The following is a 6,000-nucleotide window of genomic DNA, read 5'->3' on the forward strand; positions in this document are numbered from 1 at the left end:
CTGCAGCCATCTGCGAAACTGCAGTGGTCAGCTCCTCCAGAGTGATGTCCGAGCTCAGGATGTCCCTCTCACCTGGACTCAGCTGTGGGAGGTCCTGCAGCAACTCGGCCACAGCTTCAGCGTCACACTCCTCTGCCCCAAACAGGTCGGAATAAAACTCCACTGCGTGTCTCCTCATCTCGGCTGGTTCTGCTGTTATATTCCCATCCGGCAGCCGGAGACCCACCATCTGCTTCCCCTGGGCCACGGATCTCTCCAGATTAAAAAAGAAAGAAGTGGGTGCGTCTATGTCTTTTAATTTCTGGAACCGAGCTCGAACCAGAGCTCCTTTGGCCTTCTCCTGGAGAAAGGAGTTTAGTTGTTGTTTTTTAGTTTTTAATGTCTCCGTGTTGGTAGGTACACTTTCCAGCTCCTTTATGTCGGCCTCTAGCTGCTCCATTGCTCTTTTAATGTTCCCTGAAGAGTACGCAGTGTATTGCTGGCAGAACACCTTAATTTGACCCTTGCCAACCTCCCACCACTGACACAGGGAGGGAAACAACTCTTTCTTTGATTCCCAGTTGGCCCAGAACAGCTTAAAATTCCCACAGAAATTTAAATCCTTTAAAAGCTTAACATTAAAATGCCAGAAGGATCCAGGCTTTCTAGCAGGAGATAAAAGTAGATCTACTAGAACTAAATGATGGTCTGTGAAGCCAACCGGGTGAATTTGACAGTTTGTCACACGGGTAATAAAAGGAGCGGATATGTAAAATCTGTCCAGCCGGGCACCATGGATCCTGCCGTCTGTTATCTTTATCCAGGTGTACTGCCTGGCCGAAGGATGTCGCCTCCTCCACGGGTCCACTAGATCTGCCTCCTTGACTGTCTGGCCCAGGAAAGAGGAGGACTGAGGATGGAGCTCCTGTCCTGTTCGGTCCAGATTGACATCCGTGCAGCAGTTCCAATCCCCCCCCATTACAATACATTCCCCTTGACCAACACTACCCAACATGTTTTTTAATAATTTAAAAAGAGTAACCCGTTCAGGACCTTGGTTGTGTGCATACACGTTGATTAAATTAAAAATAATACTGTGTATTTCTACTCTTATAGTCAGAAACCTGCCTGCCACGCTCTCTGTGCTGGATAGAATTGTCATGTTTAAAGAGGGAGAAAATAACACAGCGACTCCTGCGCTCAGGTTAGAGCCATGGCTGAGTATGTGCTGCCCCCCCCACCATACTCCCCAGTCTGTCTCATTCAGGCAATCACTGTGTGTCTCCTGTAAAAAAAGGACATCCAGCTTTTTTACTTTAAAAAGTTCTGATACTAAAAACCTTTTCTGAGCACTTCTACCCCCGTTAATGTTTAATGAGGCTACCCGTAATGCCATGAGAGGATAAAAAATGCAGCTTAAAAAGACAAACAGGTAAACACAGCAGAAAGAAAACACCCAGTGATGAATGGTCATGGTCAATTTTATTTACAACTTTTTCTTCTCTTGGACCGTATATTACATGGTAGACCTTTTTTAGCCGCAGTGACATGCTTCCTGAGCCTATACCTTCTTTTCTCATCCAGGACATCCGTCCCCACCACCTTCTGCAGTGTACTGACTGTCTGAATGAACTTTCCTACGTCTGGGAAGTACTCCCCTACTTCCACTGCTTTGCCAAATGATTCATCCAGAAACTCATTGACCTCTTTTAATGAATATAACTCTGCGCTTAGTGAGATGCTGTCAGCTAGAGACACATTATCAGATTCATAATCTTCCTCCACATCCATCTCACTAACCTGACTGCTGTTTACTTCAGCCTGTGGTTCTGCCTGCTGTGCAGGACCACACTGCATCTCCTGTTGTTGCTCGGCAACAACCACCTTTTCTATTTCAACCTGTTTCTCACATCTCTTCTTCGACCTCACCGCAGCCACCGGCACTACCGGTACCACCGGAGCCGACCCGGGAGCCGCAGCCACCGGCACTACCGGTACCACCGGAGCCGACCCGGGAGTCGCAGCCACCGGACCCGCATCCGCGGCACCGGGAGCCGCCGCCCCCGGAACCGCATCCGCGGCACCGGGAGCCACCGGAACCGCATCCGCGGCACCGGGAGCCTCAGCCCCCGTAACCGCATCCGCGGCACCGGGAGCCGCAGCCACCGGAACCGCATCCGCGGCACCGGGAGCCGCCGCCCCCGGAACCGCATCCGCGGCACCGGGAGCCGCAGCAGCAGAACCAGTAGCCGCAGAGGACGCAGCAGCACCGGCCGACCGGCCCCACGCAGGCCGAGTCACCCCAGCGCTGCCCTCCCCTCCTTCCGCTCCAGCGGCCCCCCCCGCCCGTCTCCCGTTCGGGCACGTCACTTTCTTGTGTCCCGCTTCTCCACACTGAAAACACTTCATGCTCCCCGAGCTCGCATAAACCATGTAGAACTGTTCCTCGTAGCGAACCCGGAAAGACACGTCTAGTGTCTGAGACTCATTCTCCAGAAACATGAAGGCTTGTCTCCTCAGAGACTGGACGTGCTTCAGCTTCGTGTCTCTGCACCCCAGAGCCACCGCGCGGAACCCACTCGCGAACTTCCCGAACCTCCTCAGCTCTCTCTCCAGAGCTTCATTGGGGATGAACGGGGGGACACCGGACACGGTGATCCGGGTGGAAGCTACCGCTAGCGGGGACACTTGAATGAACTCCTCCTCTAAAGTTAAACCGCTCTCAATTAGCTTAGTGACCGAGTCTGGATCTTTAAAAAAGATCACCAGCGCCTTGTTCATCCTGGAAGCGTAAGAGATGTTCTCATGTCCCACCTGCTCCCCCACAGCCAACAGCACCTGCTCCACCGTGGAGCTGAGCTGAGGCACCAGCCTGACGCCATGTCTCAGGGACATCGGCGGCGTCCCTGCGGACGCCATCCCCCCCACAGACACGGCAAACACACAGACAAACTACACTAAACGTACACAAACACTACACAACAATGAACATACAATAAACATACAGAAATCTGAATAAGTTTGAACGCACTTTCCTTCACCTCCTCTGTCTTCACAACTACACCTCCACCAACGAAGAAGAAGAAGAAGAAGAACAACAACAACAACAACAACAACAACAACAAGACTAAGAAGAAGTAGACAGCTGCTGCGCCAACGCCGCCGCCAACGGACAAGTGAAAAGAGAGACCTTCCTGTCCAAAAACTTAGAAATATCATGGTCCTCGACGCCGTACGGCCGAGAAGGGCAATCCACCTCCTCCTCCGCTACGCCCATCGGGGTCACTTCCCCGGGCCCCACGACGCACGCGACGTCTGGCGTCGCCGACGCGGCTTCGACGTTCGGCCTGTTCGTCACGCCGACGGTAGAGAACATCGTCCTGGAGATGACGAATCTGGAGGGTCGTCGGAAATACGGCGACGTCTGGTAAGGGATGGACGGGACCGACCTGCGCGCCTACGTGGGGCTGCTGATCTTGGCGGGCGTGTACAGGTCCCGGGGCGAGGCCGCCGCCAGCCTGTGGGACGCCGAGAGCGGCCGCACGATATTCCGCGCCACGATGCCCTTCAAGGTCTTTCACACGTAATCCAGACTGCTGCGCTTCGACGACTGCGAGACAAGACGCTCGAGACGCGCCTCTGACAAATTGGCGTCAGTTCGAGAGGTCTGGGACACTTGGGCGACGCGGCTGCAGCTCCTCAAAAACCAGGGGCTCGAAGTGACCGTGGACGAGCAACTGGTTCCGTTCAGAGGTTATTCTTTTTGTTATTCTTTTCTTTATATATATTTTTCTTTGTTGTTGTTATTGTTGTTGGTGTTGTTGCGTTATGTTACGTGGCCATGGCTAGCCAGCAGCTGGATATTTCTCGTCGGTTGTCCTGTCTCCCCTGTCGACATTCACATCTTGTCTCCTCTCCTCTCTCTCCCCCCCCCCCCCCCCACACACACACACACACACACACACTCACACTTTCCGGTGATGAAAGTCTACACCGGAAAGTGTGAGCGGCGGACGCCCGGAGAGGAACCTGGGGCTGCGGGTCGTGCTTGACGTCACAGAGGGACTGAGTGGGCGCAACGTCACGTGCGAAAAATTACTTCACCTCCTACGAACTCGCGCGGCAGCTCCTGGAGAGGAACATCACCGTGGTCGGCACGGTTCGGAAGAACAAGCCCGAGGGGTGGTCTCCACCGTGTTCGCCTTCACGCTCGCCGCCACTCTGGTGTCTTGCTTCCCGAAGAAGAAAAACAAGAATGTGGTGCTCCTGAGCACGCGGCACTCGGAGGCCGACGTCAGCGACTGCGCGAACGGCAGACCGGTCATCGTCCTGGACTACAACTGCAACAAAGGAGGCGTGGACAACCTGGACAATGTGATCGGAACGTACAGCTGCAGGAGGATGACCGCGGGCTGGCCCCTGGTCGTCTTCCACAACATCCTCGACGTCTCTTCCTACAACGCCTTCGTGATATGGCGAGAGGTCAACCCCGACTGTTCGCTTTTCTATTGCCCTTCGTGCGCGTGCTGATATATGGTGGGCTGTGCGTGTGCAAGTATGTGCGTGCGTCTGTGTGTTTGACACAGGGTATCACAACAAGCGTTAGTTAAAACGCTACCCAAACGCTCATAGACAAACAGCATGGGGAAGAAGGGACAACACGAGGTTTAAGAAGACACTTAGAAACAGTACACCCTTGTCACATGCATGTGTTCTTCCTGCAAGTAATGTGGATTTAATGTTCAAGTGTATGTTATGTAAATACACATGTTAAACTTGGCCCATTTTGTCATAATCTTGTTTGGGTAGGGGAGCGGTTGGGGCATGACAAATATTCTAGCTCCAAAGTGGGGCATGACAGGTAAAGTTTGAGAACCACTGCCTTAACCTAACCCTAACCCTAAAACCAAGTCTTAAACCTTCAAGGATTTAAAAGGGGCGTCACAAAGTAAGGACTGGCCAAAATGTCCTCAGTCCATCATTTGTAGGCTCAAATTGGTCCTCACAAAGAAGCTTCACAAGATTACATAGACACACACACTGCTACAGAGTGCTGGTTGTAAGTTTATTCAATTATTATTAATAAGGAAAGTATCAAGTCTTCAAATCCCCCAAAATGGCACTACCCTTCCCATGACCATTAAGAATACACATGCCAAGTATAAAGTCGATTAGATGAACTATTTAATATGAGATATGTGTTCCTTATACAAACAAACAGATATTTGTGGAATTAGGTTGATTTTTTATTTTTTTGTACTATGCTCTTGATTTGTTGTTGCATTCCAAAAGATATGAATAATTTAAAGTCTTATTGTCTTTTTCATTATCAATAGTTGTATAGGGTAATTGTCTTAAATTCTTCTTTTTTGATGGTTATGAGGAATTCTGTTCGTTTTGATGCATTTCAGGATTCACAGCTAAAGATGGTTTATGCAGTGGTTACTTCCTGCAACGTTAAATTTTTGTCAATGAAACCTGAAACTTTCTGTAATGGATTTCTTGATTTCTTTCGTTTACGTCACCAAAATGGACGGAAGTTAATTTGCCACTAAAACACGAGGCTTCAGACAAATGGACTGAGCATCTGCAATAATGTCTTCTACCTCTTTGCTGCCTGCCGATATAATCTAATAAAAAAGGCTGGAGCACAACATAATGGGAGTCCTCATGTCTGTCTGTCTGTGTTGCTTCCTGTCCAGAAATTCATTAACAGATGTGCAGTCATTGTCCCGGTAGGTACTTCTCTCTAAAGGCTTTTCTTTCTGTCAGTATTTCTGTCACCTGTGGAGACGACAACTCATGCATGTCTTCATGGAAACTGTCGGACCAGGTCCCTTCTCCTAATGATGGCTGGCTTTTCATCCCAGCTATGCGTGCAGCCATGGAAAACAACAATAATACTACTGACTTCCAATAAGGACATTTTGTCCAAACGTTTTTCTCCTGTATTTTATTGGAGAGGTGAAACGTCTAAGTGTGATAGGTAAGTGTGAATAGTGGAGGGAGACACATCGAAGG

The sequence above is a fragment of the Pleuronectes platessa genome, chromosome 7 (assembly GCF_947347685.1).
Source record: "Pleuronectes platessa chromosome 7, fPlePla1.1, whole genome shotgun sequence".
Lineage (NCBI taxonomy): Eukaryota > Metazoa > Chordata > Actinopteri > Pleuronectiformes > Pleuronectidae > Pleuronectes > Pleuronectes platessa.